The 23083-nt window shown below is 37.7% G+C and overlaps 2 long non-coding RNA genes across 2 annotated transcripts in view; one reads left to right on the top strand and one right to left on the bottom strand.

Annotated features, from left to right (window-relative positions):
• LOC145516428 (uncharacterized) overlaps positions 1–23083 on the top strand; it is a 372999-nt gene that overhangs the window by 94170 nt on the left and 255746 nt on the right. The window lies entirely within an intron of this gene.
• Positions 2779–11406, bottom strand: LOC145516432 (uncharacterized). Its single transcript, XR_014061387.1, has 2 exons — positions 10749–11406; positions 2779–4102 (listed from the first exon to the last, which is right to left on the bottom strand). It is a non-coding gene; the product is annotated as an uncharacterized LOC145516432 (long non-coding RNA).

Here is a 23083-nt window from a genome sequence, read left to right as displayed (position 1 = left end):
TTTTTTATGAATTAAAACATAACTGCTTTGCAAGATGGAAAGTAAATCATTGCAGGCATTATATGATAGGAAAGCTTTGGTCTACAGAGAGCTACTACTTCTATAAAGGTAAACATATTTTAATGGAAAAAGTACTACAAAGAATACAAAATGAAAAAGAATTCACCCCTATTTCTGTTGGATTCCCATCTGTGCAGTACTAAATAGGAAGAAAATTATAAATATTAATTAAAGGCTAATGAGTGGTTCTAAATAACCTATTTGAAGCTTCTCTAGATTATATTTTCCTCAAAGTATTTTGTCCAAGTAAAGATTTTTACTAAATTATTTTTTAAAATCCATATATGTTTAAACATATATAATTTAGCTCAAGCAAGTCTTTATTATTTATACTAAGTATGTGCTTGAAATAAATAAGATTCATAGATAATCCTCAAATCTTGATGTGTACTTCTTATCTTATTCTTCCAATAGAATAATTTAAAATAATCACTATTGTTGTTTATTTGATAAGTCATGTCTACCTCTTTACAGTCCCATCTAACTCTTTGCAAACCTATGGACTCTAGCTCACCAGGCTCCTCTGTCCTTGGAATTTTCCAGGCAAGAAAACTGGAGTGGGTTGCCATTTCTTATTCCAGGGGATCTTCCCAACCCCGGGATCAAAACTCTTGCTTCCTGCATCTCCTGCATTAGCAGGCAGATTCTTTACCACTGTGCCACCAGAGAACCCCCTAAAATAGTACTAAATTTGGCTATGATTTGTTTTACATCTATGCATATTTTTTTTCTTTTTTAATTCTCTTGAGGTAACAAATAGCATTAAAAAAGCTAGCAGTAATATATAAGGACAAAGCAGCCAAAAATAAGCTCCAAAGTTTGTAGGTCCTTGCTCCTTATGATGAAATAGTGAATGCACAAATAATGATTTATTATGCATTCAGTAAATACTGATTGAGGCCAACTGAGTAACTGGCATGGTAGAGTCCCATCCGACTCTTTGCGACCCTGTGGATTCTAGCCCACCAGGTTCCACTGTCCATGTAATTTTCCAAGTAAAAATACTAAGGTTGCCATTTCCTACTCTAGGAGATCTTTGCAACCCAAGGTTCGAATATGCATCCCCTGTGTCTCCTGCATTGCAGGCAGATTCTTTACCACCAAGTCACTGGGAAACCCAGTATGAAAATAGTAGAACATTATAAAATGAATTATGGGCTTCCATTATTTCATCTTCAACCTTTATTTCCTTAAATGTAGGATTAAATGAACCCCACTGATCATTTTGATGCAAGGATTTTTTTTTTTTTAACCCTCACCTGGTTCCTATTTTTTTAAACTTATTCCTTGCATGTATGTGCTAAGTCACTTCAGTCCTGTGCAACTGTTTGCGACCCTATAGACTATAGCCAACCTGGCTCCTCTGTCCATGGGATTCTCCAGCAAGAATACTGGAGTGGGTTGCCATGCCTTCCTTCAGGGGAATCTTCCTGACCAGGGAATCAAACTGCTGTCTCATGTCTCCTGCATTGGCAGCAGGTTCTTAACCTCTAGTGCCACCTGGGAAGCCCCTAGGTTGTCTTTTTTCCCTTCTTATCTGTACAAGGATAATCATTTCCTTTTATCAGGGAAACGTTTGCACAAAGTAACATCTATTTTCTTAACCTAGTTTCAAGCAATGTCTGTTTCTGATATGTGACATCATGTTTGCGAGCTAAGTCGCTTCAGTCATGTTCTGCTCTTTGTGAACCCCATGACTGTAGCCCGTTCCTCTGTCCATGGGATTTTCCAGGCAAGAATACTGGAGTGGGTTGCTATCTCCTACTCTAGGGTATCTTCCCAACCGAGGGATCCAACCCCTGTCTCTTAAGTCTCCTGCATAGGCCAGCCTGTTCTTCACCACTAGCGCCACCTCGGAAACCCATGTTACACTAGAGGTCCATATAATGCCAATGTTAAGGAGGGTTCATGATTTGAAATGGCATCTGTAGACTGTACACTAAATTTATAAGTACATTTCTCAGAAAATGGCTTTATTTCCTTCCGTTTGAATTGGAGTTTTCATTTTTGGCTGAAGGATGACTTTTTTCTGACAAGCTTCATCTTTGTCAAAACACATTATTACATTGTTATGTATCAGCTAAAATGATCCAACATGGATCACTCCTTTATTTTAATCCAACAGGTAGAACACGTGCTTACACTGATTTCCTGTGAGCTAGCTGCCTTAGCTGAATGAAATGGCTGTTTACTAAAGACTCAAAAACATAAATTTCATATCCTGAAAAATAATTGTAGATATTGTGAACATTGAAAAAATTAGTACCTTATGAGGGTATACAGCATGTATTTATCCAATTATATATTTTTCTTCTTCCGTGTTCTTTAAAATATCTTTTATTCTTTTTTACTAAAATGTAGTTCTTACATTTCTCTGAAACTTCTTTGAAAATATAACCATAAGTTAGCCACTTGTAATTTTTAATATATTTGAACCTTCAAAACATTCATAAATAGACAAATATCATATATATGTGAATAAATGGAATTGTAATGAATATGCCTATTTTAATTTTGTACAGTTTGAAAATTTATTTTTTCCTCTTTATTCTCATTTTCCAACCCCCTTTCTCATCTCTTTCTCCTCTGTATCCATATCAAATAACTGATTTAAATCCTTCTTCATAGTTATGCAATTACTTACATGCTTATCTTTGTCCTATTCATTTACAAAATAGGAATATTGCTTCGAATACATTGTAAAATAGCAATAGGATAGTGTAATTAGGAGAAATTTAATTGAATAATGGCATTACAAACCCTTGAAGGCAAATATATATATGTACATATATAAGAAAACGTAGTATACATTTATAAAGAAAAATATTTGAACTGAAAATGTTTACTTCTGAGACAATGTATATATTTTTATTTTAACTTTATCATATGAAGAGAAAATTAGCTAAAAGCAGCATTATTAAAAGCATTTGACAAATGTAACTTGTGGTAAACTAGCCCCTCCTTAAGGAACAAAGCCTAATGGCACCTTGGTTTTTAGCCTACGATGATGATGATGATGTCATTACTTCCTGGTGGCCTACTGAAACACAGTGACAGATATATAGGTAGGTAAGTATTTAGTGCATAGTTGACAAATTGAAGTCAAGTGGGCCTTAGAAAGCATCACTACGAACAAAGCTAGTGGAGGTGATGGAATTCCAGTTGAGCTATTTCAAATCCTCAAAGGTGATGCTGTGAAAGTGCTGCACTCGATATGCCAGCAAATCTGGAAAACTCAGCAGTGGCCACAGGACTGGAAAAGGTCAGTTTTTGTTCCAATCCCAAAGAAAGGCGATGCCAAAGAATGCTCAAACTATCGCACAGTTGCAGTCATCTCACATGCTAGTAAAGTAATGCTCAAAATTCTCCAAGCCTGGCTTCAGCAATACGTGAACTGTGAACTTCCAGATGTTCAAGCTGGTTTTAGAAAAGGCAAAGGAACCAGAGATCAAATTGCCAATATCCGCTGGATCATCGAAAAAGCAAGAGAGTTCCAGAAAAACATCTATTTCTGCTTTATTGACTATGCCAAAGCCTTTGACTGTGTGGATCACAATAAACTGTGGACAATTCTGAAAGAGATGGGAATACCAGACCATCTGACCTGTCTCTTGAGAAACCTGTATGCAGGTCAGGAAGCAACAGTTAGAACTGGACATGGAACAACAGACTGGTTCCAAATAGGAAAAGGAGTCTGTCAAGGCTGTATATTGTCACCCTGCTTGTTTAACTTATATGCAGAGTACATCATGAGAAACGCTGGGCTGGAAGAAACACAAGCTGGAATCAAGATTGCCGGGAGAAATATCAATAACCTCAGATATGCGGATGAAACCACCCTTATGGCAGAGAGTGAAGAAGAACTGAAGAGCCTCTTGATGAAGGTGAAGGAGGAGAGTGAAAAAGTTGGCTTCAAGCTCAACATTCAGAAAACTAAGATCATGGCATCTGGTCCCATCACTCCATGGGAAATAGGTGGGGAAACAGTGGAAACAGTGTCAGACTTGACTTTTTTGGGCTCCAGAATCACTGCTGATGGTGACTGCAGCCATGAAATTAAAAGACGCTTACTCCTTGGAAGGAAGGTTATGACCAACCTAGATAGCATATTTAAAAGCAGAGACATTACTTTGCCAAAAAAAGTCCGTCTAGTCAAGGCTATGGTTTTTCCAGTGGTCATGTATGGATGTGAGAGTTGGACGGTGAAGAAAGCTGAGTGCCGAAGAATTGATGCTTTTGAAGTGTGGTGTTGGAGAAGACTCTTGAGAGTCCCTTGGACTGCAAGGAGATCCAATCAATCCATCCTAAAGGAGATCAATCCTGGGTGTTCATTGGAAGGTCTGATGTCGAAGCTGAAACTCCAATACTTTGGGCACCTCATGCGAAGGGTTGACTTATTGGAAAAGACCCTGATGCTGGGTAGGATTGGGGGCGGGAGGAGAAGGGGACAACAGAGGATGAGATGGTTGGATGGCATCACCGACTCGATGGACATGGGTTTGGATAGACTCTGGGAGTTGGTGATGGACAGGGAGGCCTGGCGTGCTGCAATTCATGGGGTCGCAGAGAGTCGGACATGATTGAGCGACTGAACTGAACTTAACTGACAAATTGCATAAACAATTTTCTTGCAATGAAAAAAGGCCTTCTGATATTTCTGTTATCTACCTTTTCATCTCTATCCTTAAGAACTTCAACAACAGCTAGTCATGGTTTTTTCAGTGTGATTTTTGAGACACCTTATTAAGAGCATTAATGAAGGTAAAACAATGATTTTTTTCATCAGTGTTAAAGTAGGAATACAAACAAGTAATATTTATCTAGCATTCTTGATGCATTAGTCACTCAGTTGTGTCAGACTCTTTGCAATCCCATGTACTGTAACCTGCCAGGCTCCTCTGTCCTTGGAATTCTGCTGGCAAGCATATTTGAGTGGGTTGCCATTTCCTTCTCCAGGAGATCTTCCCAACCCAGGTAATGAACCTGAGTTTCCTGCATTGCAGGCGGATTCTTTACCATTTGAGCTGCCAGGGAAGTGTTCCTGAACATTTGTATAATTAAATGTACTGTGTGCATATGGCATGATATTGGGCTTATTACAGAGCTTGCTGTGTGCCAAGTAGCTTCAGTCATGTTCAACTCTGTGTGACCTCATGGACTGTAGCCCGCCAGGTTCCTCCATCCATGGGATTCTCCAGGCCAGAATACACGAGTGGGTAACCATTCCCTCCTCCAAGGGATCTTCTGTATCCTGGGATCTAGCTCACATCTATTACATCCCCTGCACTTGGCAGTCAGGTTCTTTACCACTAGCTCCACCTGGGCTTGTGTGACCTCTATTTGAAAGACTTGTTAAGATGCCAATATCTTGATAAATTGGAGGAATATAAGAAAAAAAATCTCAATTATTTTGTAAAAATTAAAAAATAAAAGGGATATAGAATGGATGATTTAAAATCCAGAAGACACATGACCCACCTGTATTTAATAAATAAATGTATGTATTTAATTAATAAATGTCTGAGCATAATTTTATAAAATATTTTAAGTAATTGATGCCCAAAATATTTTTGTTTAAGTATAGAAAGAGGCACTATTACATATTATTTAAGATAATAATATCTGTTTCAAGTTTTGCTTCCACTGACTATTGACTTCATTACATTTAGCAAATGATTTAACTTTTATGAGTCTTAGTACTTCTATAAAATTTGAGGAAAGACAGTACCAAATATATAGAGCTACTTGGTGAAATTCTTTGTATAGTCCATTTAAAATAATAAGAACAGTTTCTGGAAAATACAAAACACTCACTAAACATTACTTATTTTTAGGAAATCCAGGTAATGGTTGAAATCTGCAGCAGAGCAGATAATATTTCTTTCAATTTTTTCTGTAATTGAAAGTATGACAGCTTCCTCCCTCGAGAAGATGGTTGAAGGAGCTTTGAAAAATTCCTCTAATGCTAAGTTGATGCATCAGTCATACTCAATACAAAAGGAAAAGTATATACAATATGAAATTAAAGTCAAAGCTCAAAGATGTAGTTATAAAATACGTGGTAAGAAAAAAATGTTTAAAAGTGCACTTACTTGCAACACTTCAATAAGCAGGTTCCCTTTTGTTTAGTTGAGGTCCTTAGGGTATGGGAAAGTAGGCATGAGGACAACCAAAAATCAGAACCTGGGCCGAGATCCCTGGAACCGGTAGTGCCATAGAGTATATGGTGACTTGAATTGGAAACTGGAAGATACACACTTTACAAAAAATTTTTTTTTCTAGACTTGACAGTGAGACTCCAATAGGCTGTATAATCCAGGAGTGAACTATGGTCATAAAGGAAAGAAAAACCAGCTGTGGCCATCAATAATTAAAATCAGTTAAGGAGCCCGTTAGATTAGACCCTGAGGAGAAGGCACATCATTTGAAAATAATATTGTTCATATATTATCTTTTTACAAAACCAAGGTAATTTGTTGCTTAGTGGCTAAGGTGACGTTGGGTGTATTTTAGCTAATTATTTTCCCTGTGATGAAGAATTTTTCGATACATGCATTTCCTTCCTTGGTATCAGATTTGGCTTGTAGCCAGTTGGACTCGCATGAAGTGATATCACTGTGATATGCTCAGAACGAGGTGAACGTAAATGCCCCAAACAGATTCCATCGTTTATCAGAGTGAAATACAATGTGGAGTTTAGGTAGAATCAAGAATGCCCTGAATATAACCAGACGGCTAGTAGACATAGAAACATGAGAAATTTCAAGATATGTGACTTCTATAGTAATTACTTTCTATTTTCAAATAGACTTTTGGTGGAAGTCTATTGCCTTTAAAGTCTTAGAATTTACCCTGTGGATTCTAATATGGTGTTAAATCAGGAAGTGGGATGCCTCTAGCTTTGTTTGTCTTTCTCAGGATGGCTTTGGCTATGGTGCAGTCTTTTGTGATTCCATTAATTTGTAGTTTTTTTCTTCTATTTTCGTGAAAAATGCCATTGCAGTCTTGATAGGCATTATATGGAATCTGTAGATTTCTTTGGTTCAGATGGACATTTTAACAATATTAATTCTTCAAAATTTATGAACATAATAGACCAGCAATAAATCCACACTTACACAGTCAATTAATCTTTGACAAGGGTATCAGAACACAAAATGAGGAAAGGACACTTCAGTAAATGGTGTTGGTAAAACTGAATATCCGCATATGAAAGAGTGAAGGTAAAACTCTGTCTTATACCAAACTAGAAAATGAAATTGAAATGGATTGAAGACGTAAAACCTGAAACCATAAAATTCCTAGAAGAAAGCATGAGGAGAAAAAAGCTCCTTGGTGTTCGCCCTGCAGTGATAGTTTGGGGTATGACACCAAAAGCACAGGCAACAAAAGCACTTATACACAGCAAAAAAATCAACAGGATGAAAAGGCAACTTATGCAATGGAAAAATATTTATAAATTATATATCTGATGAGAGGTCAATTGTAGAAATATATAAGGAACACATACAACTCAAGAGCAAAACAATTTAATAGCCCAATTTAAAAATGAGCAAAGTACATAAATAGACACCTCTGTCAAAAAGATATACAAACAGGTACATGAAAAGGTACTCACCATCACTAATCATCAGGAAAATGAAAAAACTGAAAGATGTCACTTTGCATCTGTTAGAATGGCTATTATCAAAAAGACAATTAATAAGTGCTATCAAGGATGTGCAAGGAGGGGAATTCTTATACCCTGCTAGTGGAATGTAAACTTGTGCAGCCAGAATGAAAAAGCAGTATGGAGGTCCTTCAAAAAATTAAAACAAACAAAAAAAACCTACCATGAGGTCCAGTATTCCCACTTCTGAGTATATAGCCCATGGAAATACAATGAGTACCTTCAGGAGATATCTGCAGTCTATGCTCATTGCAGCATTATTCACACTAGCTAAGATGGGGAAACAACTGAAGTATTCATCAATAGATGAATGAGTAAAAGATGTTATGGTGGTGGTTTAGTCATGTCCGACTCTTGCGACCCCATGGACTGTATCCGTCAGGCTCCTCTGTCCATGGGATTTCCAGGCAAGAATACTGGAGTGGGTTGCCCTTTCCTCCTCCAGGGGATCTTCCCAACCCAGGGGTCGAACCCAGGTCTCCTGCACTGCAGGCAAATTCTTTACCAACTGAGCTACCAGGGAAGGCCTTTGAATATTAGTCAGCCATGAGAAAGAAGGAAATCCTGCCTTTAGCAACAATGCAAAAGGTGAACCTTGTGGTAAGTTAAATAAACCAGGCAGAAAAAGACAGATTCTGTATGATCTCACTCTTAAGTGGAATCTAAAAAGAAACTAAACTCCTAGAAACAGAGTAGAGCATGTGTTGCTGGGGGCTGGGGAGTCAGGAAAAGGAAGAGAGTCGGTCACAGGGCACAGACTCTCATGTATTAGATAAATACATTCTGGAGATCAAATGTACAACATGGTGACTCTAGTTAATACTGTTCTATTGTATACTTGGCTTTTGCTTAGAGAGTAGATCTTAAACATTCTCACCACACATACACAGCAGGTCAGTCCATGAAATGATGGATATAGAAATTGACTTGATTGTATTTATCATTTCACTATGTATACATATACCAAAACATCACACAGCACATTAGTGAATAGTGTTAGTCGCTCAGTCATGTCCAACTCTTTGCGACACCGTGAGCTGCAATATGCCAGGCTCCTCTGTTTATGGGCTTTTCCAGGCAAGGATACTGGAGTGGGTTACCATTTCCTTCTCCAAGGGATCTTCCTGACCCAAGGATCAAACCTGGGTCTCCCTCATTGCAGGCAGATTCTTTACTGTCTGAGCCATCAGGTGAACCTCAAGAATTTGTTCTTTATTTTCTGAGTATTCTCTGTCCATGGAATTCTCCAGGCAAGAATACCAGAGTGGGTAGCTGTTCCCTTCTCCAGGGGATCTTCCCAACCCAGGGATTGAACCCAGGTCTCCCGCCTTGCAGGCAGATTCTTTAAAGTCTGAGCCACCAGGGAAGCCTGTGCACTTTAAATATATATAATTTTATTTGTCACTTATACCTCAATAAAGCTTGAGGACCAAAATAATTTACCCTGAGAATCTACCTTATGTAGACACTACCTACCTAAGGTAGTGGGCAGTTGGTCAATGACAATGATAGACTAGCTTCTCCAGTGGCCACACCACAGGCTGGCATAATACATGTCACAAAGTCTCATGGTTTTAACACTAACCCAAAGAGATTCTGAAATTCCGACAAAACTGGTGACTCCTATCTTAATATGTATATATCAAAGGAAGGAGCATCATGGTAACTAAAAATAGTTTAAAGGTAAATAAGAAAATTGGTTTAATTGATTTTTTAGTAAACAGAAGTTAACATTTTTTTTTTCTTTGATCTCAACTGAATTCAGGGCAAGAGGTCCTGTAGATAAAATGAAACAGAAAACTAAGCATCACTGTGCTGTGCTTAGTCTCTTAGTCGTGTCCGACTCTTTGCAACCCCATGGACTGTAGCTTACCAGTCTCCTCTGTCCGTGGGGATTCTCCATGGCAAAAACACTGAAGTGGGTTGCCATGCCCTCCTCCAGGGGATCTTCTCAACCCAGGGATTGAACCCAGGTCTCACCCATTGCAGGCAGATTCTTTACTGTCTGAGCCTCCAGGGAACCCCAAGAATACTGGAGTGTGTAGCCTCTCCCTTCTCCAGGTGATCTTCCCAACCCAGGAATTGAACCCGAGTCTCCTGCATTGAGCATCACTATATTCTCTTTATTTCTCCTATCTCTGTTTTAGGAACCATATTTACAACTTCTGTCTGTCCCTTTAATCTTGGTGGACCTCAGGATTTTCTCAAGCTCCCTTTCTCATCCCAGTTGGTACACACCTCTCGAGTTTTATTCATTTTTTTCTTGGCTTCTACCATCTCTGTACACAGTTCTATGAGCCCTGAATCTATAGGCTCAGTCCCAGTCATGCTCATAAGTTCCAAATCAAGATAATCTGACAGCTTATGAAAACATCTATTTGAAATCCCATTAGGAAATATTAAATTATACATGTATTATCAAATAACATCTCATCAACTTACCACCTTCTTCTATCAGTTCAGTTCAGCCCGGTCGCTCAGTTGTGTCCGACTCTTTGCGACCCCATGGACTGCAGCATGCCAGACTTCCCTGTCCATCACCAACTCTTGGAGCTTGCTCAAACTCATGTCCATCAAGTCAGTGATGCCATCCATCCATCTCATCCTCTGTCATCCCCTTCTCCTCCTGCCTTCAATCTTTCCCAGCATCAGGGTCTTCTCCAGTGAGTCAGTTCTTCACATCAGGTGGTCAAAGTATTGGAGTTTCAGCTTCAGCATCAGTCTTTCCAATGAATATTCAGCACTGATTTCCTTTAAGATTGACTGGTTGGATCTCCTTGCAGGCCAAGGGACTCCCAAGAGTCTTCTCCAACACCACAGTTCAAAAGCATCAATTCTTTGGTGCTCAACTTTCTTTATAGTCCAACTCTCACATCCATACATGACTACAGGAAAAACCATAGCTTTGACTAGATGGACCATTGTCAGCAAAGTAATGTCTCTGCTTTTGAATATGCTAAGTTGGTCATAGCTTTTCTTCCAAGGAGCAAGCATCTTTTAATTTCATGGCTGCAGTCACCATCTGCAGTAATTTGGAGCCCCCAAAATAGTCTCTTACTGTTTCCATTGTTTTCCCATCTATTTGCCATGAAATGATGGGACCTTCTCCTATACCAGCTCACTTACTAATATTTTTTGTTATTTGCATTTAAACACTAGTACCATACCTAATTTCACTCCTCCATTCTTTCTAATCAGCCACAAATTCATGTTGATTGTTCTGCTTATATGAGCATCAAACTGTCCATTTCTCTCCTTACTCAATGTTGTTGCTCTAAAACATACCATTATGAATTCTAACCTTGCTTTATTGTAGTCATGCATACTGTCTGCCTTCCATTAGGTTGTATTGAAATACTAGGAATGTAGAAATATCATAACTGCTTCTAAAACCCAAATGTGATAAATGTTTGACTTACCTTTCTTAACTACCTCATGCTTAAAGTGGGATATAGTTGCCCTTACTCTCTTCCCTATACTTTGTGTTGTCTTTTTTTTTTTTTTTTGTGGATTGTATTTTTTAAACATAATTTTCTTTTCCTTTTTGTTTTGTTCAACTTTTTTTTTTTTAATAAATTTATTTATTTTAGTTGGGGGCTAATTACTTTACAATATTGTAATAGTTTTTGCCATACATTGACATGAATCAGCCATGGGTTTACATGTGTTCCCCTTCCTGGACCCCCCACCCACCTCCCTCCCCATCCCATCCCTCTGGGTCATCCCATTGCCCCGGCCCTGAGCCCTTGTCTCATGTTGTCTTTTATTCCATACAAACTTCCTTAGACTGCTCTCCAGCAAAGCTCTCTACTCAATAAGCCCTTGTATTCACATGTTCTAGTAAATGCTGATCACGGAGAGAACTCCAGTAATTTTATTGAATGAATAATTAACTCCAGTAAATTTTTATACAATAAAATTGTTCACAATCTCTAGTTTCATCATCAAAAATAAGATACATACCAGTTATCAGGGTTTCAAGTACTTACATTTTTAGGGAAGAGTTTGTACTCCTGAGATTATAAAATGTATAACTAATACTAGTGTAGCAAAAGCCCTCTATCCTCTGTTGCATTAAAAAATTTTTAAAAAAACAACATAGTAGTGGAGTAATGATAGTTTGTTCTGATGTTATTTGCGTGTATGTGTGATGGGTAGGATTTTTGACTCTGATCCTTCACTCTTCCCTGTGTCCTCAGCCTTGCCATTGCCTCACTGTGGGCAGAGACTCTTCGCACTGGGCTTCGCCCAGTGTCTTGCTAAAGACAATGATATGTGCAAGTATTTGAATTTTTAGTGCACTAAATCCAAGCTGCAGCCTAAGGATGTCTTATGTGTTTCCACTGGTTTGCTTGCACTTTTGACATCACCATGAGAGGATCATGGACCCAGGAAGAGGAAAGCCATGGGTCACAACTGAACTGTCCCAGCCAAGACCTATCTTAAACAGCAAACCCCCAGGGACAAGCTAATGCATTAGAAAAAATAAATGAGTGTTGTTATCAGCCTGAGGGTGTTGGGTAATTTTATGTAACAAGAGTTAACTGATGCAGTTTTATTAAACTTCATTAAAAGTACAGGCAAATCTGAAGTATAACTCAAGTGTTCATTGTTAATCAACCCCTTAGGCTGATCACTTACCTCATTAATAAATTTAGTTTATATTCAATTTCATAACATTTTCCTAAAAGCTGATAGGTGAACCCATATTCAAGAAATCAGGGAGATGAAACTTTTAGATACTGTTATATACATGAACTATGTAGGGAACAAAACAAACAGACAATGGCTTCATGCCATAAAGAAGAAAAGGTAAATCTGTTGAAATTATTTAAAGCTGTATTTCCCTAAACGTAATTACAGGTAAGTTTTCTATTTGACTTTTGAAATATACATGTATTTCTCAATCCTCCCTGGAAAAATAATGCTACTGGCAACTAATTATTAGTGTGAGGTAGTAAATGATGTGATTTATAATATGTTCTGAAATTTCTTTCTTTATATTTTCATTATAAACAAGCAAACTTCAGTAATCATGATAAGCATATTTAATTGTACATTACCTCAGACTTTAAGTAGAAAGTGTCCTGTAATTAAGCTTTACAAATACTCATAATTATTTTATAAAGGGGTGGAAGTATTGACCAGTTCTGACAACAGGCTCCAGATTTGAGTTTTTCATGATCAATTAGAGTAGGCAACATGCAACTTGCAGATTCTAAGGTTGAAGGAAAATAAATGTGTGTATTTACTTTTATTCAAGTGCTTTGGCATGTTTTGTCTTTTTATTTTTTTAGACAAGAGGAGCTAATACTTGTGTGTACTATAAACATGAAATCTGTTTGATAACTATTATTGAAACATCTGTTCTTCTGTATATGACATTTCTGAAATAGGCATTTTTATGTCTCCCCAGTGGTATAATTGAATCCAAGTTTGGCTTGTGTATCTTATATGGATTTCTAGTCCTATTTCAAGAGTTATTCTGTTCTTGGGTGTTATCTGTTTTAAAATCTGTGTGCCCCAGCATGGAAGAGAGAAAATAAATCAGATTTTGTATTCGGTGGTAAAGCAAACATGGTGTTACTGAAAGAGTACGTGGGGCCCAGCTGCTCACTGCCCCCAAGTCAAAAAACAGGCCGGGTTGGTGGAAAGGAAAGTTTGCTTTATTTCAGATGCTGACCACTGGGGGTCAGCGGGGGCAGACATCTGTCTAAAGGCCAACTCCCTCTGCCTACTGGCAACCAGTGGGGCAAGAGCTGTTATAGACAGAGTTGGGGGGCACTACATGCAGGAACAGCACAGTCATCTCTGAGAGTTATCTTCAAACTGATCGTAAGTGGTCTGACCGGGATCATCTTGGTTTTATTAGATTCAGTTAAGCTTTAGTTTCAGGGTCCATTTGTTCCCATTTCTTTGCAGCCAATTCTCAGAATTGTGTCAGCTCCTGTCCTGCGTACAGGACAGGATGATCATGTAATTAACTACTTTCACCTGGGGTTTCAGTATCCATAAGACAACTCACAGGATATGGCTCAGAATACTATCTATAGTCCTTGAGAAGGAACTAAAGATCGTTGACTATGCTTAATTATTATTTGATCCTTTGGCTGTTTTCCTTTGTTTTCACATGTTCTCATTTCTCTGATTAAACTTATTCTTTGACTAAAGTTTTCCACAGACAAAAGGCAGGCAGAGGACATGGTGAGGGGTCAAGGACCATCACGCCTCGATCTATTCCAATTGTGCTTAAACAGTTATGGGTTACAGGCTACCCTGATACCTGATACGCTGGGGACTGAGGGCAATTCCTGGAGAACTGAGATTAAAACTGTCATCCATCAATATTCCCAGAAGATGGAGGAATGGAACCTCAGTCTTGTTGGGGGATATGTGAAGAACACCACAGAAATCTGCAACATTATTTCTTTTAGACAAGAAATCCACATCGTGGCTTCAAAATCACTTTATTTACAATTTGGTAGAAATCTGCTTAAAAGTCATATAAAATGCCAAATGGGCCTAGTCAGTATATAAGCTGAACATAAGCAAAAATGTTAACCCTTGTATGAACAATCAGTTTGCATAGATGTTACTTATTTAATGGCATATTTCGTGTTCTGTATTTTATGAACTTTAAGGCATTTTTTTTTTTCATAGTGAAAAACTTCCCAAACAAGACAAATTCAATGATTATCTTTGGGCAGGTTGTAGCCACTTTTGTCAACATATGCCTGAACATATGTAAAATAGCTTATGTCTATTTCTGTTTCTACACCTCAACTAAAATATGTGTACCAATGATTCTACTTGCATTTAATTAAGTTGTCACTTAATTTTTATTCCATAATACTGCAACCGGCCTTAACACTTGGTCAGGATTCTCAAGATTTGGAAAAAAAAAAAAAAAAGTTTGAAACAGTACTGGAGAGCTTTTAAAATAAATGATACATTACACAGACAACATTAACAGGATGGAAAAATGATAATCTCATTGATGCAGGAAAAATTCTAACAAAATTCAACATTTACTAATGATAAAAAAAAAATCTCTTACAGAATAGGTATAGAAGGAATGAACCTAGGCACACTGTCCATATATGAAAAGCCCACAGCTAAAATCATAATCAGGTTTTCACAGGTGGCACTAGTGGTAAAGAACCTTCCTGCCAAGGCAGGAGACATAAGAGACATGGGTTCGATCCCTGGGTTGAGAAGATCCCCTGTAGGAAGACATGACAACCTACTCCAGTATTTTTGCCTGGAGAATCCCCATGGACAGAGGAGCCTGGTGGGCTACAATCTATAGGGTCGCAAAGAGTTGAACACATCTGAAGAGACTGAGCACGGGCTCACACAACTTCATAATCAATGAGGAAAAAGACAAGGTTTTCCTTTAAGATAGTACAAGGCACGGCTGCCCACTGTTGCCACTTCTATTTAAGTAGTACCAAATTTCTTAAAAAGATTAATTAGACAACAACGATGATAAAAAAGCATCCAACTCAAGAAGGGAAGAAGTAAAATTGCCTGTGTTTTCAGAGAGATGTAGAAAATCCTAGAGACACAACAGGATAACTGCTAGAAATAAGAAATGGATTTATAAATATTGCAGGATCACAATTAACAAAAACTAGTCATTTTTCTACATACATGCAGTGAACTATCCAAAAAATAATTTAAGAAAAAATCCCATTCAAAATAGGAAAATAATGAACAGAATACTTAGGAATGCTTGGGCTTCCCTAGTGGCTCAGAAAGTAAATAAAGTAAAGAATCTGCCTGTAGTGCAGGAGACACGGATTCAATCTCTGGGTCGGGAAGTCCCCTGGAGAAGGGAATGGCTACCCACTCCAGTATTTTTGCCTGGAGAATTCCATGGACAGAGGAGCCTGGCAGGCTTTAGTCCATGGTGTTGCAAAGAGTTGGACATGACTGAGTGACTAACACTTTCACTTAGGAATAAACCTGACCATAAACATCGTTCACTGAAAATCATAAAATATTAATGAAGAAATTTAAAGGAGACACAGATAAGTGGAAAGACTACCCACAATCATGGAAGAATTAATATTGTCAAAATGTCTACACTACCCAAAATGATCTACAGGTTCAATGCAATATCTATCAAAATCCCTTTACAGAGTAATAATAATAAAAAAAATACAGTCCTAAAAATCATATGTAGCCACAAAAGCCCTGAAGTCCTCAAAGCAATGTTGAGCAGGAAGAACAAAGTCAGAGCATCACACTTCCTGACTTCAAAATAAGTTACATCAAAACAGTATAGACTGATGTAAAAAGAGACATATAGACCAGGTGAACAGAATAGGGACCTCAGAAATAAATCCATAAATGTATGACTATCTTATTTTCAGAATTGTATCCAAGAGCATACAATAGGGAAAGATTACCTTTTCAATAAATTATGTTGGAAAAACTGGATATCCACATGGAGAGACTGAAACTAAGCCCTTGTCTCATACCATATACAAAAGTCAACTCAAAATGGATTAAAGATGTAAACATGAAACCTGAAACAATTAAACTACTGAAAGAAGATACGGAGAGAAATTTTCTTGACATGAATCTGGTAAATTTTGGGGGGTATAACTCCACAAGCACAGACAACAAAAGCAAAAAAAAAAAAAAAAAAACTAAAAATCTGCACAACAAAGAAAATAGTCTCCAGGAGACAGTGAAAGGACAGGAAAGCGGGAAGCTACAGTCCGTGGCATCACAGAGTTGAACATGACTGAATGACTGAACAACAACAGCAACAATTTATATTATGGTTTCCCAGATGGTGTTTGTGGTAAAGAACCCACCTGCCAATGCAGGAGGCATAAGAGACATGGGGAGGGGAGGAGGGATGGATTGGGACATTGGGATTAGTGGGTGTGCACTGCCATGTTTAAACCAGATAGCTAGTGGGAACCTGCTGAATGGCACAGGGAACTCAGCTCGGTGTTCTATGGTGACCTAGACAGGTGAGGTGGGAAGGTGGGAGGAAGGACCACGAGGGGGGGGTATATGTATGCATGTAGCTAGTTCACTTTCTTGTACAACATTGTGAAGCACCTGTACCCCTATTTAAAAAGAAACAAGTACTGATACACGCTTGAAATACTATGCTAAGTGGAAGAAGTTAGTCACAAAGGGCCATATATGATTCCATTCTTATGAGATGTTCAAAATATGCAATTCTATAGAATTGATGCTTTTGAACTGTGGTGTTGGAGAAGACTCTTGAGAGTTTCTTGGACTGCAAGGAGATCCAATCAATCCATCCTAAAAGAGATCAATCCTGGGTGTTCATTGGAAGGTCTGATGTTGAAGCTGAAGCTCCAATACTTTGGCCACCTCATGCGAAGGGTTGACTCATTGGAAAAGACTCTAATGCTGGGTAGGATTGGGGGCAGGAGGAGAAGGGGACGACAGAGGATGAGATGGTTGGATGGCATCACCGACTCGATGAACATGGGTTTGGGTAGATTCCGGGAGTTGGTGATGGACAGAGAGGCCTGGCGTGCTGCAATTCATGGGGTCGCAGAGAGTCGGACACGACTGAGCGACTGAACTGATAAAGTATATTAGTGGTTGCCTAGAGCTAAAGATGGGCTTAAGTTGGGTGAGATAGAATGGGAATGTTTACAGAGTTTTTTCGTGGGGCTGATGAAATATTCCAGAATTAGATTGTGGTGGTATATTCACAACTTTGCCAACATACTAAAAAAAAAATTGAATAATAAATATTAAACAGGTGAATTTTATGATTATGATTTGTATCATAATAATACTTAAAAACCTGTCCTTTTAATAAATTACAATGATTTGTAGAAAAAATTTTCATAATCCCTTTAAAATTTAGTAACCTAAAATTTAACTTTTAGACCACAAAATTATTTAAAATTAAAAGATAAATGTAAATATTATTTCTAGAAATAAATGCAAAGCAAAAATAAGAAAATACTGAAGCAACATTAGAGAAAGAAATTCTTCTTTAATGGTTTAATATGTAATGATAATTATAGCAGGAGTTTTACTCAAATGTTATAGAAATAATAAAAGATTACAGAGAATTCTTCAAATTGTTTCTGAGACATTCTATACTATATTTTTATTTAAATTACTAAATGATCAGCTCATTTGCTGAATGAAAGTAGTTCTTTTAATTATAAATATGAAATTTATAATACTTTAAATTTTTGTATGTGCTTCCCATGATATGTTATTTTTATTTAATCTAATGGTTAAACAGATGGTATAACCTATTATATACTTACAAAATATGAAGTACTTGACATACAGCAAGAGCAATACTTTTTTAGATATGAAAACAAATAAAGAAATTTGAGTTTTTTCTAAAATACTCAACATGCTCAGGAAGAGGAAAATTAAAAGTGCTGGATTCTGTAAAAATATAGATATCACCAGTGTAGCTATAATATTCTGTGATTCAGGTTAGGGCAGCAAAAGATTCCTCTGACACCAAATTGATTTCTGGCTCCCAGTAATGTTTCTGCTATTGTCCTATTCTGCCTTTTGAAGCTGCTTCATAGTACCCATTCAAATATCTTATTTACTTGGAATAGAAATGCGAATAGTCCTGGTATAGAAGATTTATTGCATTTTCTCAAGCCTAGAGAAATATTAATACATTCATAAATATAGTGAGGTTATAGAAGGTATAGACATTTCTTCTCTTCTTCTATATTTATAAATATTTACTGAATAATAGATATTACATTCAAATCAAAATGACAAAAATTAGAAATTATTTAAAATTTTTTAGTTAGTCATATATTTACAAAAGTACAGGGATAATGAAATTTTATTAAAGTTATCAATTTTATACATGATTTTAAATCTTGAATATAAAAATGATATTCTAATGGCATAAAGTAAGGATGAACTAAAGAGCCTCTTGGGTGAAAGAGGAGAGTGAAAAATCTGACTTAAAACTCAACATTCAAAAAACCACAATTGTGGAATCCGAGCCCATAAACTCATGCCAAATAGATGGAGATACAGCCTGAACAGTGGCAGATTCTATTTTCTTGGGCACCAAAATCACTGCGGAAAATGACTGCAGCCAAGAAATTAAAAGACACTTGCTCCTTGGAAGAAAAGCTATGAAAAACCTAGACAGCATATTAAAAAGCAGAGACATCACTTTGCTGACAAAGGTCCATATAGTCAAAGCTTTGGTTTTTCTAGTAATCATGTATGGATGTGAGAGTTGGACCATAAAGAAGGCTGAGTGCTGAAGAATTGATACTTTCAAACTGTGGTGCTGGAAAAGACTCTTGAGAGTCCCTTGGACTGCAAGGAGATCAATCCAGTCAATACTAAAGGAAATCATTCCTGAATATTCATTGGAAGGACTGATTCTGACTGAAGCTCCAATACTTTGGCCACCTGATGAGAAGAGCCGACTCATTGGAAAAGACCTTGATACTGGGAAAGATTGAGGGCAGGAGGAAAAGGGGGCAACAGAGAATGAGATGATTGGATGGCATCGTCGACTTCATGAACATGAGTTTGAGCAACCTCCAGGAGACAGTGAAGAACAGGGAAGCCTGACCTGCTACAGTCCATGGTGTCACAAAGAGTGAGACATAACTTAGCCAATGAACAACAACAAAAGAAACTGAATACACCCCACAAAGCGGTATGAATTTTATTTTGGTGACTTAGAGGATAAAGAATTTGCTTGCATTGCAGGAGACACGGGTTCAATCCCTGGTTCGGGAAGATCCCCCAAAGAGGTGAATGGCAACCCACGCCACTATTCCTGCCTGGAGAATCCCATGGACAGAGGAGCCTGGCAGACTACAGTCCATGGGATCCCAAAGAGTCCAATATGGCTGAGCAACTTTCATACATTATGCTCAGGCTTAGAAACAGCAAATATGAATTTCTACCATATTTGGCACTATTTGTAGATACATTATATCACAAAATTAAGTATAAATACACTTCAAACCTCTTTAACACTAGCAATTTTTTTTTTAATCTAGAGGCTGCTCTGTCAAATATCAGTATATAAACAAAGATTTATTTGACTGTTATTTGCATGACATATTAGTAGGTTTTATGTCTTTCTAATCTCACATTTTCCATGTCCAAAGTTTAAAAACCTGTTTCTCATACAAGTATTTTTCAATTTCAGCAGCTATATTAAGATATGCTTATGTGTGATTTTCTTTTTAATAATTCTTATACATATTTTGGAGAAGAAAATGACAACCCACTCCAGTATTCTTCCCTGGGAAATCCCATGGATAAAGAAACCTGGTGGGCTACAGTCCATTGGGTTGCAAAAGAGTCAGACACGATTTAACAACTAAAGAGCATAAATTTTTATTTTACTTCAGGAATTCAGTTCAGTTCCTCAGTCATATCTGACTCTTTGTGACCCATGGATGGCAGCATGCCAGGCTTCCCTGCCCATCACCAACTCCCTGAGCTTGCTCAAACTCATGTCCATCAAGTCGGTGACACCATCCAACCATCTCATCCTCTGTCGGCCCCTTCTCCTCCTGCCTTCAATCTTCTCCAGCATCAGGGCCTTTTCTAATGAGTCAGCTCTTTGCAGCAGGTGGCCAAAGTATTGGAGCTTCAGCTTCAGCATCAGTACTACCAGTGAATATTCAGGATTGATTTACTTTAGGAGAGACTAGTTTGATTTCCTTGCAGTCCAAGGGACTCTCAAGAGTCTTCTCCAACACCACAGTCCAAAAGCATCAATTATTCAGCGCTCAGCTTTCTTTATGGTCCAACTCTTACATCCATACATGACCACTGGAAAAACCATAGCATTGATTAGACAGACCTTCTGTGGCAAAGTAATGTCTCTTCTCTTTAATATGCTATCTAGGTTGGTCATAGCTTTTCTTCCAAGGAGCAAGTGTCTTTTAATTTCATGGCTGCAGTCACCATCTGAGTGATTTTGGAGCCCAAGAAAATAATGTCTGTCACTGTTTCCATTGTTTCCCCATTTATTTGCAATGAAGTAATGGGACTGGATGCCATGATCTTAGTTTTTTGAATGCTGAGTTTTAAGCCAGCTTTTTCACTCTCTTCTTTCACCTTCATCAAGAGGCTGTTTAGTTCCTCTTTACTTTGTGCGGTAAGAATGGTGTCATCTGCATATCTGAGGTTCCCGATATTTCTCCCCGCAATCTTGATTCCAACTTATGCTTCATCCAGCCCAGCATTTTGCATGATACACTCTGCATACAAGTTGAATAATCAGGGTGACAATATACAATTTTGACACACGCCTTTCCCAATTTGGAGCCAGTCCATTGTTCGAAGTCCAGTTCTAACTGTTGCTTCCTGACCTGAATACAGATTTCTCAGGATGCAGATAAGGTGGTCTGGTATTTCCATCTCTTTAAGAATTTTCCACAGTTTTTAAAGATACAGCCAAAGGCTTTGGCATAATCAGTAAAACAGAAGTATATGTTTTTTCTGGAATTCTCTTGCTTTTTCTATAATCTGATCAATGTTGGCAATTTGATCTCTGGTTCATCTGCCTTTTCTAAATCCAGCTTGAACATCTAGAAGCTCTTGGTTCACATACCTTTGAAACCTAGCTTGGAGAATTTTGAGCATTACTTTGCTAGTGTGCAAGATGAATGCAATTGTTCAGTAATTTGAACATTCTTTGGTATTGCCTTTCTTTGGAATTGGAATGAAAACGGACCTTTTCCAGTCCTGTGGCTACTGCTGAGTTTTCCAAATTTACTAGCATATTGAGTACAGCACTTTCACAGCATCTTCTTTTAGAATTTGAAATAGCTCAGCTGGAGTTCCATCATCTCTGCTAGCTTTGTTCATAGCGATGCTTCATAAGGACCACTTGACCTCACATTCCAAGATGTCTAGCTCTAGGTGAGTGATCACACCATCGTGGTTGTCTGGGTCATGAAGATCTTTTTTTATAGTTCTTCTGTGTATTTTTGCCACCTCTTTTTAATATCTTCTGCTTCAGTTAGGTCCATATCATTCCTGTCATTTATTGAGCTCATCTTTGCATGAAATGTTTCCATGGTATCTCTTAATTTTCTTGAAGAGATCTCCAGTCTTTCCCATTCTATTGTTTTCCTCTATTTCTTTGCACTGATCACTGAGGAAGGCTTTCTTATCTCTCCTTGCTATTCTTTAGAACTCTACATTCAAATGGGTTTATCTTTCCTTTTCTCCTTTGCCTTTTGCTCCTCTTCTTTTCTCAGCTATTTGTAAGGCCTCCTTAGACAATCATTTTGCCTTTTTGCATTTCTTTTTCTTGGGCATGATACTTCATAAATCTGGGGGTTAATGTCCATCATGAGTTTTATAAAATACTTAGCTAATATTTCTCAAAATATTTCTACTTAAATGATATATATATGATAATTTTTATGCTTCTCACATATTTCTTACCCCATCCCCTTTATTCAGCACTATCAGTGTTCTTTCCTTTTTATTTCTGGATGTGCCCAGTCCAATAATCTTATGTTGGATCTAGCCTGTTTCTAAAAGGATATATTGAACTCCTAATTTCATTTTAAATTCTACATTTCTATTTGAGTTGTTTTGAGATACTGAATCTCTTTTAGATATTGTAATGTTCACACAAATATTCAGTAAAGACTCTATACAAAGAAATAGAAGAGAGACTTACCAAGTGGTGCCAGTGGTAAAGGGTCCTCCTACCAGGGCTGGCATACTTAGGAGACGTGGGCTTGATCCCTAGGTTGGGAAGATCCCTTGCTGCAGGGAATGGCTACCCCCAGTATTACTGCCTGGAGAATCCCATGGACAGAGGAACCTGGCAGGCTACAGTCATGGATTCTCAAAGAATCAGACACAAATGAATGAGGGAGCGCTTTATTTAAGACAAGTTCAAGATTAGCTCCGGGAGTGCAGCCACCACCAAGGAAGAAAGTGCTCCAGAGAAGCATGATTTTCAACACTATTATACCTTATTAGAACAAAAAGTGTACATCGAACATGACAGGGGTACATTATTTCCAAGTTTCAACTGAGATGTTTAGTTGCAATTTAGCATGTATGCAGCAAGTCGCAATACACTGGTGTTTGGGAAGGGAACCTTATCTGAGAAGCCATGCTAACAGTGATCTCATCGGAAAGGAGGCATTATTTTTACCTTCAGAGTGGATATTCTGTAATGAATAAGAAAAAATCCTCCCATAATTTTACTACCCATAGATAACTGCTATTTTGGTTTATATTCTGTGTTCAATTTTGAAAACCAATTCTTACCACTAGCTTAATACACATATAGTTTAAGTTAATATTCTACCCATCTACCTGAGAACTAAAATTTGTAGTTTTTCAGGT

The sequence above is a fragment of the Giraffa tippelskirchi genome, chromosome 8 (genome assembly GCF_054371585.1).
Source record: "Giraffa tippelskirchi isolate mGirTip1 chromosome 8, T2T-mGirTip1v1.2.pri, whole genome shotgun sequence".
Lineage (NCBI taxonomy): Eukaryota > Metazoa > Chordata > Mammalia > Artiodactyla > Giraffidae > Giraffa > Giraffa tippelskirchi.
This window is presented reverse-complemented; position numbering and strand designations above follow the sequence as displayed.